We start from the raw sequence: 11,723 nt of genomic DNA on the forward strand, positions 1-11,723 counted from the left end.
GAAGCAGAAGAAAATGATCTAAAAAATAACTTCAGGAGAATATTTGAAACTCTTAAAGAAGAAATGAGAAATCCCTCAAAGAAGGAAATAGAGGAAAAGACAAACAAAATGGAAGACATCAACAAATCCCTTAAAGAGAACCAAGAAAAAGCAATCAAAAATATGAAAGAAACTATTCAAGACTTGAAAACTAAAATAGAAACAATAAAGAAAACACAAGCCAAGGGAATTATAGAAACAGAAATCATGAGAAAATTATCAGGAACCACAAACACAAGCATGAAGAGGAGAATACAAGAGATGGAAGAAAGAATCTCAAGCGCTGAAGATATAATAGAGGAAATAGACTCGTCAGTCAAAGAAAACATTAAATCTAACAAAAAGGCTTAACACAAAATATCCAGGAAATATGGGACACCATGAAAAGGTCAAACCTAAGAATAATAGGTATAAAAGAAGGAGAAGTTCAACTCAAAAGCACAGAAAATATATTTAACAAAATCATAGAAAAAAATCCTCTCTCCACATAATAATCAAAACACTAAACATATAGAGTAAAGAAAGAATATTAACAACTGCAAAGGAAAAAGGCCAAGTAACATATAAAGGTAGACCTATCAGAATTACAAATTACACTTGACTTCTCATTGGTAACAACGAAAGCCAGAAGGTCATAGTCAAGTGTTATGCAGACATTAAGGGACCATGGATGCCAGCCCAGACTACTATACCAAGAAGGACAAAACAAAATATTCCAAGACAAAAATCAGATTTAACTAATACCTAGCCACAAACTGAGCCCTACACAAAGTACTAGAAGGAAAACTCCAACCCAATGAAGTTGGCTACATCAACAAAAGCACAGACGGTTAATGATCCCATAGCATCAAATCCCAAAGAAGGGAAAAACACACAAATTAACATCACCAACAATGAAAACTAAATAACAGGAGATAGCAATCACTGGTTTTTAATATCCCTTAATATAAATGGACTCAACTCACCTATAAAAAGGCACAGGCTAATAGATTGGATATGAAAACAGAATCCATTCTTCTTCTGCATACAAGAAACATACCTCAAACTCAAAGACAAACATTGTCTCAGAGTAAAGGGTTGGGAAAAATATTCCAATCAAATGGACCTAAGAAACAAGCGTGTGTAGCTATCCTAATATCTAACAAAATAGATCTCAAACTAAAATCAATCAAAAGAGACTAAGAAGGACATTTCATATTAGTTACGGAAAAAATTATCAAGAGGAAATCTTAATACTGATCATCTATGCCCCAAATACAAGGGCACCCTCATATGTAAAAGAAATACTTTTAAAGTTTAAACCATACATTAAAACCCACACACTAATAGTGGGAGACTTCAACACTCCACTCTCACCACTGGACAGGTCAGTCAGACGAAATATTAACAGAGAAATAAGGGAACGAACAGATGTTATGACTCAAATGGACTTAACAGACATCTATAGACTATTCCTTCCAAACAGAAAAGAATATACCTTCCTCTCAGCACCTTATGGAACCGTCTCAAAAATTTACCACATACTCAAACAAACCTCAACAAATAAAAAAAAATTGGAATAACCCCATGTATCTTATCAGATCACCATGGTTTAAAACTAGAATTCAACAACAATACTAATTCCAGAAAGCCCACAAACACATGGAAGTTAAACAATGCTCACCTGAATCATCAATGGGTCAAAGAAGAAATAAAGGGAGAAATTAAAGACTTCCTAAAATTCAATGAAAATGACTACACAACATACCCAAATTTATGGGACACAATGAAAGCAGTGTTAAGAGGAAAGTTCATAGCACTAAATGCCTACATAAAGAAGCTGGAAAAATCCCACACTAGTGAATTAACAGAACATTTGAAAACTTTAGAACAAAAAAAGCAAACTCACCCAAGAGAACCACATGGAAGGAAATAATCAAATTGAGAGCTGAAATCAACAAAATAGAAACAAAGACAGAGGGGAAGAGATCTTCAATAACCCCATATCAGATAGAGGTCTGGTCTCCAAAATATACAAATAACTCAAGAAATTAGTCATCAAAATAATCCAATAAAAAATGGAGTACAGAGAACTCTCAACAGAAGAATAAAAAATGGCTGAAAGACACTTAGTGAAATGTTCAACACCCTTAGTCATCAGAGAAATACAAATCAAAACAACTCTGAGATTCCATCTTTCATCTGTAAGAATGGCTAAGATCAAAAATACTAATGACAACTTATTCTGGAGAGGTTGTGGGGTAAAAGCAACACTCCTCCATTGCTGGTGGGAATGCAGGCTGGTACAGCCCCTTTGGATGTCAGTGTGGCAATTTCTCAGAAAATTAGGAAACAACCTTCCTCAATACCCAGTAATACCAAAGGATGCTCAATCGTGTTACAAGGACATGTGCTCAACAATGTTCATATCAGCATTGTTTGCCATAGCCAGAATCTGGAAACAACTTAAATGCCCCTTGACTGAAGGAAAATGTGGTACATTTACACAATGGAGTACTACACAGCAGAAAAAAGTCATCTTGAACTTTGCTGACAAATGGATGGAGTTAGAAAACATAATTTTGAGTGAGGTTACATATATTTGTCATAGAAAGACAAATATCATATGTACTCACTCATAAGTGGTTTTTAAATATAAATAAAAGAAAACCAGTTTACAAATCACAATCCCAGAGAACCTAGACAACAATGAGGACCCTAAGAGATACATACATGGATCTAATCTACATGGGAAGTAGAAAAAGACAAGATCTCCTGAATAAATGGGGAGCAATGGGACCTTGGGAGAGGGTTGAATGTTAGGGGAGAGGCAGGGAGGAGAGCAGAGAAAAATGTAGAGCTCAATAAAAACCAATTTTAAAAAGCTTAAAAAATACTTCAAGGTAACTACAAAAAAAATAGATGGGTCAAAGCTTAAAAGGAAACATTGGGGGACGAATCTGCCCATGCCTTAGGAGAGTTCTAACAGATTCCTGGCACTGTAGAAGGGTCAAATAAGAGCTAACCCTTAATAACTTACAGAAAATGGAAGGTACTTGCTGGAGCATTGAATATGTGACCCAATACACAAAAACTTTCTCCATAAAGAATGGACTTAGTGGTGCAAAGGATCTAAAGATACCTCTGTGCAATCAGTCATTAGCTGACCACTAATCAAAGGGATCTAAAGATACCTTCATGCAGCCTTTAGTTGACCATTAAGTCAAGAAACCATTTCTGTGACTGCATATAACAAAAGATTAGGTCATTATCAATTATCATTCGCTAGTTAGACAAGTATTAAGTGGTTCTGAAAAGTAACAAAACAAAACAAAAAAACCACCACCAGCAGCAACAATTATGGCAAATCCTAGAGAAGGATCATGTGTTTTTTAGAGATGTCACTTTTATTTTACTTAAAGCATCTACAAAAAAAAAATGAGATGTGCACAGGAGAATATGGCCCATTGGCAGAGAGAAAAAAATATGTATATAACAACTAGTCCATATGCACTGTCCCTGAGGAAGCCTAGACATGGTGCATGCTGTCAAAGATTTTAGACCAACCTCCATAAGCATGGGAAAGGAAAGAAAGGAAGACATACTTACAGAATCAAAACACAGGGCAAGTAACGCTGTCCCGGCAAACAGCAGATCTCAGGGATGCACGTAAAGCTAAAGAGAGGATCAAAGTCAAGTTAAAAAGTAAAAATTAAGAACTGAAAATGTGTGTGCCATTTAGAATATGCACAGGAAAGGGTCTGTGAGTTAAACACAGTGTGAAGAGCAGAAAGGAGAGTGAGGACAGTTTCAGAGATTGGAGCAAAGATGAGAAAGTGGCTGGAAGGATAATTGAAGAAACAATTGCCCTCCATTCCCCAAGTTTGACACAAAACATGGATTTATATATTCAAGAAATCCAGGAAACATTAGGTTGATTAAACAGATACAGAATCCCAAACATACAGCATAACAAAAAAACGGCCCAAACCAGAGAGAATCTTGTAAGTGGTATTAGAAAAATAAGCTACAAGTCCAAGCACACTTTAATATGATTGCCTACGGCTTTCTGATGGAAACCCCAGAGGACAGAGAGCCAAGAGACCTTGCAGTCAAAGGGGAAAAGGAAAGAGACTGCTGCCCAAGAATTCTATGCCTAGAAAACCATCCTTGAAAAAAAAAAAAAAGAGAACTGTCTAGACAGTGAAATATGCATAAACTCCCAGGTATTACAGAAGTCCTCCAAGCTGAAATGAGCCAATCAGTAGAACTTACTTACACTGCAGCGACCTGCTGTGCCAGGATGAGCTGCAGATAATAATGAGGTGACCAAAACTCCTACGAGAAGAAACACACGCAACGAGAGGCCATTAGATGGCAACTCTGATCCACGTGGAGAAATAGAGAACACATAAATGCCGCTGTATAATTAAATGTAAAGATGGTATAGTCCAATATATTCTTATAATGTTTTCTACTCTGTCTGATTTAGAAGAAAACTTCCTAAATAAGAAACCCTAATGAACTTACACTGCCTAAAGATGTAATGTGTTGATGACATCAAGACAAAGGACGGGGAAGGGAGCAGAACAACATTGGAGCATTTCTTATGTTATTGACATTAAGTTAGAGGGATACTATTTTCTGACTTAAAATGTTTTCATGTGCTATCCCAAACGGCAGTAATAAAGCAGCACAGGTGTAGCAGTACACGCCTGTTATCACAGCAGACGTTCACATGCTAAGAATAAGCCCAGCCAATATGTAGACACAGATCTGTATTAGAAATTGGTTGTATCTTGCGGCTGAGGAGACGGCAGTGCTGGTAAAGAGCTTGCTATGTAAGGTTCTGAGTTCAATCCGCGGCATGTGTGTAAAAAAAAAAAAAACCTCTGTGATTCAGTGCTGGGAGGAAGAGGCAGAAAGAACTCTGGGACTGGCTGGGCATCCAGTCTAGCAGAATTGGCAAACATTGGGCTCAATATCAAAAATTAGGGTGGTGACTGGTCGAGGAAGACCTTGAGGCCAACATCTGGGCTCCACACACAAGAATATGTACAATACATATACACAATAATTAAAAATAAAGCAACTGTATCTCTTTAAAATAGCGATGAACACTCTAAATTCAAATATAAATTTATATGTAAAACTGGAAATTTACAACAACATCAGAAAGAATAACATACCCAGGCACAAATTTAAGCAAAAAAGAGTGCAAGAGTTGAACAGTGAAAACGAAAAGATACCCACAGATAGAAACTAAAGGAGACTTGTGTAAATGGAAAGATGCCTTGTGGTCAAGGGTTTGGAGCACTTCCTGTTAAGATGACAGTATTTTCCAAAGTGCTCTTTGTAATTTCAGTGCAATCCCAATGAAAAGAACCCCTTCAGAAATGTGTATAGATAGAAACACAGTACTGCTCAGAAATTGCATTCCCAGCCATTTATTCATCCAGAAGTCTGCATGATCTGCATGCATATGTTCATGGCAGCTTTACTTTTATTGTTGGATAATCTGCATATGATCACATCCATAAACCTGAAGTTTCCTCCGCCACACTTCTGCTACGCGCTGGTCGTAAGATTTGGAACACTCTAGCACTTTAGAGAGAGCGTTTGTCTCTGTCTCAGCTGACTCCCGCGGTATCACTCTGTCCCCAAGGCAATAGCCAGTCCTATTTCATTCACCATTGATGACTTTTTCATGAATGGAGTTGAATACCACATATTCCTTTATAGCTGACATCTGCTCAGGAGTCCTTGAATTCCTCCTGTGTAAAGTCTGTAGAAATAATTCATCTTTTATTACCTGTCAGCATTTCGCTGTGGGAAAATACTCCAGCTTGTTGATTCATTGCCCATAAGTGGATACTGGGATTCTTCCTGATTTTTATCTTTTATGAAGAATTCTTCTTTAAGCATTGCCTCATGAGCCTCCTTTTTTTTTTTTTTTTTTTTTAAAAAAAGATAGGTTTTCATTTCTTCCAAATTAAAAACCCAAGAGTAGAACTGTTGGATCCTATAGAAAAGTATTTGCTTAAAAGTCGTAAGAAATGACCAAACACTTTTTGAAAATGTGTACATCATTTTATATTCTTATTAGCAATATGAGACCTGAGTCTTACTGATGCTTTTAGATGTGCACGTGTTTTTATGTATATGTTTGTTATATTCATAGTTCTCTCTTTGTTAGGTCCATGCTTTAAATTACATCTTGTTACTATGGGGCTATGGAAATTTCTAAATTCTCTGGAAACAGGCCCCTTATTGTTTTATGTCTTGTATTTTTCTAACCTTTTTATTTGCCGATTTTCTTAATGACAAAGTTGAAATTTTTAATGACATCTAATTTATCATTATTTTTCTATCATAGTTATGACTTATATGCCTTGCCTAAGAAAAATTATTCTAGTCCAAGTTTAAAGATAATCTGTTTTAGCCAGGAGATGGTAGCACACGCCAGCACTTGGGAGGCAGCAGCAGGCAGATCTCTGTGAGTTCAAGGCCTGCCTGGTCGACAGAGTTCCAGGACAGTCAAGGCAGAGAAACCATATTGACACATACCCTTCCCTTCACAAAAAAAGATAGTCTATGTTTTATTGTAGAATTGCTTTAGTTTTGTTTAACCAGGTGATGTGGATAGGCCATTTCTTGGGGAACAGGGTGGGCAAGAAGGTCAACACTGACCCAGGAGGTTTTGAAAATCTTACAGGAGATATGGATTTCTCAGTCTGAGGGACACACAACACTCTAGGAACCTGGGGTCCATGACAGAACACACCTATCTCAACCCAGTGCTGAGGAGAGCCCGGGTTTTCCCCCCACAGTTCTTCTGGAATGGGCCAGAAGGAGACAGAGCTAATGCCATTTAACCTTTCTTCTGGTCAAAGGAAGCCACTAGAGGGCACTGTGAGAACAGATTTCCAGGCAAGCTTGGTGCCACTTTACCCAGGGATGTAGCTTGCTGTCCTCCCTGGCTGTCCAATGTGGTCCTGTGGACAAAGGGAGGCTTTATGAGTCATTACAGTTACACCGGGAGGCGGGGGGAGGTGACCTTATATGTAAGAGGCTCTGTCTTTGTTCCATTAGTGCCAACTTAACGATGTGGGATAGGGAAAAGTTCAGGATGAGAAGCTTAGCGGCTGGGAGCCAGAGGCAGCAGAGATGGGGTAACTGTGGGGAGGTGACAATTCACCAGGGCCAAACATGCTTTAGCAGCAAGGCATTCTGGGACTGAGTTTTGGAGAGAAAGGTGTGGCTACAAATTGGGACCCTAGGGTGTTACTAAACAGTCTAGACTGATCAAATGACTGCGTCTACTCAATATTAGGCACCCTGGGCATTGAGGATCGACAGACACTGTCAGAAATCTACCTCACAACCCAACACAGAGATGGACAAGCCCTAGTTACCAAGCAGGTGGTCTTGGTATTCCATCAGACGGTAGCCCAAGGGCCAGGCCCAGAACCAGAAGTGGTCGGGCAGAGGGATAAGGGAAAACACAGGCCACTGAGGCAACAGGAAGGGCGTATCTCATGTTATGAAGGAGTCACAACAGTGCCTGGAGTCTCAGGCTTAGGCTTGGGGCTCACAGATGAATTCCAGGTACTTAAGGTTCCATAGGAGCTATGGCTACCAGGGCCTGCTCTTTACTAAGTGGGTAGAAGTGCACAGGCTTGGGGTACCATCACATCTGAGGATGATGAAGACCGGCCTCCTATGGAGTTGACTCAGGACAAAAGTGTTGGGCTGCAAGTATAGCCATGGCTTTAGGCCTGGGCTTCTACTTGCTAGGTTGCCACACCGTTGCCAGAATCTCTCTCAAGCCCAGGTAAGAAAGCCCTTGCTTGCCTATCCCTGCCAGGGAACCCCACCATCCGTGGGAACCCCCTGAGTTTCTCGGTCCACAGCAGCTTGAACCTTCACTACCTTGCCTGATAATTGGTGTGGGAAATCCTTCTGTCTATGTGTTGCTTTCATTGGTTAATGAATAAATCTGTTTTGGCCAATGTCTTAAAAGAGTAAAGCCAGGCTGAAAGATATATAGAGAGAGTAGGCAGAGTCAGGGAGACGCCATGCAGCCCCGCCAGAGACAGACGCGGGGACGGAACTTTATCCGGTAAGCCACAGCCACGTGGCGATACACAGATGAATGGAGATGGGTTAGTTTAGGATATAAGAGCCAGAAATAAGCTATTGGCCAAACAGTAGTGCAATTAATATAGTTTCTGGGTGATTATTTGGTTCTGGGCAGCTGGGAATGAACAAGCAGCCTTCACCAACACGATACTTCTGTCTTTATTTTTAACATTTTACTATCTCTGTGAGCTTGAATATACAGCTCTTTTATCGCATCTGGGACAGGCCATCCTTTCTGCTGTTTGGAATGTTCTTTCCCGCCCTGTCTACCTGACAAGTATTGAGTCAGTTGGGCAAGCTTTACCTTGACATTTTACCTGGCTCAGCCTCAACTTGGCACCACATAAAATGCATAGTTTGGGTAACAATGAATGGCTGACCACAAAGTAACTCCCCCTTTTTATTGCTTGCCTAGGGGATCCATTACCCAAGTATTCAACTTCCAGGAAGGTAATCCTTCTGTGTGGGGCTCAAGAATAAACACTAGATAAGCCCAGCCCAACATTCCAGTCTTGCCGTCTCACAGCATGATACCAAGACTCTGAGTGCTCGCTCTGGCCACTGCCCTCATGCCTGCCTTGATTGGCTGTCTGGTACAGCCTTCTCAAGGGGTTCCAACAGTGGCAGGCTCAGAAATAGGGTCTGGGGTCAAAAGGGTTGAGAGCAACTACCATCTTCCCTTAGACCTGTCTCTCAACTATTGTTTAGTAGAGTTGGCCAAAGGCCCACAGAGACCCCTCAGAATGGGAGACCATAAAGGATTGACCCTGTTTAACCTCCGTGAGATGTTTTGTCCTTGAATTCTGTACCCTTACTGTTGTTCATTAAGAAACATTCACTGAGTGCCAGATGTATGTTATACACAGTTGATGTTTGGAATTTGAACTGTCTCCAAAGGCTCATGTGTTAAACGCCTGGCCCTAAGTTGGTGGTGCCATTTGGGAAGTTCTTGAAAGCTTACAAGGTGGGACCTAGCTGGAAGAAGTAGGTCATAGGGGGTCTTTGGTGATGTTTGGTCCATTATTCTCTCCACTGGCTATGATGCTATAACCTTCTCTGACATATGTGTCTACCACCACGATGCTCTGTTCCAGTTAATGCAGAACCAATAGCTGTGGACCAAGTGTAATGGTCTGTCTTGTCCCTTTAAGAGACAAGCCCTGCCCACTACTCCCCCCCCACCCTGTCTGCTGAGGCAAGCAGATCTTCCTTCTGCTCTTCTCCCTTCTCCACTTACCTCCTTTCCTTTTCCCTTCCATAACCCACTGAATAAATACCCACTTTCTCTTCATGGTGCATCTCTGTCTTTTTCTCTCACCTGCCACACAGCTCCTTGCCTGGGACCTGCTAGCCCTTGTGGCCCACAGGCCACTTGGGGAACCACAGTGTTTTACCACTGCAGCTCCTTGTGGCCCGCTGCCTGCTGCAGCCACTTGGGGAATGGTGCCATTTTATTTTTACCATAACACCAAGCCTTTGGAACCATGGGCACAAACATGTCTTTCTTATTTTAAGTTGTTTATGTCATATTTGGCTATAGCAACTAGAAAAAGAACGAATTAAGACACTGAATACTCAAAACTGAACAGGGCAAAGTTCTAACCTTCATGGCACTCGTTTTTTTCTGAGAAAAAAGGAATTGGAACAGTAATACTGAGTAACAGAGCTGCCAGCAGGTCTGGCCACTACAGCTTGCTTAAGCAGAAAGGAATTCCTAAAAGGTTATTGGAAGTCTTCAGAAGCTCTTACAGGAAGAAAACCATGTTTTAAATCACAGTCATAGGACATATTGGGGCTGAAGTTCCTGGAATCAGCTCAGTCCCTGTTTGCAAGGGAGGAACATGAATCTGTCTTCAAGGGAGTCACACACCTTGACAGCAGGCTGGAGCAGACCCCTGGACATGTTGTCTCTCTGAGAGAGCTAAGAAGCAGGGACACCAGGACAGAGTCATGACTAGACCACACGCAGAGAGGACTCATGGGCATAGAGAAACCAGAGCTAGGCAACAGCTAGCGTTGTAAGAATGGATTCTATTCGGGGCTTGCACGAAGGGAAAAGAGACCCCACACAGATTCTATTTTTTCTAGGCACAGTAGAAGTAAAGAGGATGGAGAATCAAGGAGCAGGGTTAAGGGTCAGAGGAGACATAGGGATAGAGAGAAACTCTGACAAAAGTCACCAAACAGGATTCTTGCTAAATGTAGGTCAGAGTGTTCAGATGTCACCAGGGAGAGTGTCATGCTAGGAGAGATGGTTGCTGCTGTAGCTGGAATTGGAGAAGGGCATGGATAGGCCTCAGAGAAGGTACAGGAGGCTGACTGAAGTTTGGTCAAACATAGAATCCTCGTCATGACTCCATGTTCCTCCTTTGCGTTAAGCAGCCCCTAAAGTGTCTTTAAATGAGGTGTGTTTTTAAAGAGTCCCATGGTTGCAGTTGTGTCTTTGGAATAGGATTGATCAGTCTGGACCAAAGGTTGTTCCAACAAAAGTGATCAGGAAGGCTGGGGAGGCTGCTGGTCAGGTCCCTTTTCTTCTCCAGCACCATCAGGGTCATGCACCCAGTTATATTCAACACAACCATCTGGCAGAGATAGCGCATGAGCCCTCCATGTTCCCAAAGCTCTTGTACTGAGAGCATGGAGGGAAGAAAGAGAACTCCTGTCGCTGCACTGTCCCTGCATCCTCTTCATGGCCACGTGTTCTGTTTCGTGTGATTATGTGGAAGATTAGTCTGTGAGGTGTGAACTTGGACATGGTATTTCCTGGGAGGTCTCCACACTAAATCTGTTTTTGGGTTGAACTCTGAACAGATTGTGCACCCAGTGAGTGCCTGGTAAGTATGAGACCGTAGAGTTGAGAAATTCTAATTTCTCCTACACCACTTGTGTGGACAGTGACTCAGCACTGGATGGAAGATGGGCATAGGACTTTACCTAGTAACAAGAAGGAAGAAAGTGTCGTCATCCGGGACAGTATCCAGGTGACGTAGCCTGCCACAGCCGTTAGCAGCAGCTTCAACAATGTAGTGTAGCTGAAGTCCTACCCTCCTAGTGGAATGGCATTGGAGATAGGGCCTTTTTTTTGTTGTAGTCTTAGGTGACTGCTCATGGTGGTATTGGTGACATAGAAGAGAAAGGCAGAGAACATTCTTTTCTGTGGGTGAACACAAAGGACATAGAGAGAAGGCAGTCATCTGCAAGCTGGGAAGACAACCCACTAGGAACTAAATAAACCACATCTTGCCCTTGGGTTTTCAAGCCCCTCGAGCAGTGAGGAAAAGATGTATATTCTTTACAGCGCTCACGGCTGAACATACGGCTGATATTATGGGGGCTCCAGTGCACTAGGAAATGTTGTATGTAGCGTCTGGAGTAGTGTGAATACAATTAGCCCCTCCCATAAACTCATAGGGAGTGGTACTCAGGAGGTGTGGCCTCGTTAGAGGAAGTATGGTCTTGTTGGAGGAGACTGAATGACACAGGCCTTTAATCCAGACCTTGAGGCTGGAGGGCACACTTTTAATCTGGGCCACACCTTCTGTAGGAAGTGTGTCACTACGGGG

Source organism: Alexandromys fortis, unplaced genomic scaffold, assembly GCF_014885135.2.
Source record: "Alexandromys fortis isolate MF-2015 unplaced genomic scaffold, M_Fortis_MF-2015_v1.1 scaffold_46, whole genome shotgun sequence".
Taxonomy (NCBI): Eukaryota; Metazoa; Chordata; class Mammalia; order Rodentia; family Cricetidae; genus Alexandromys; species Alexandromys fortis.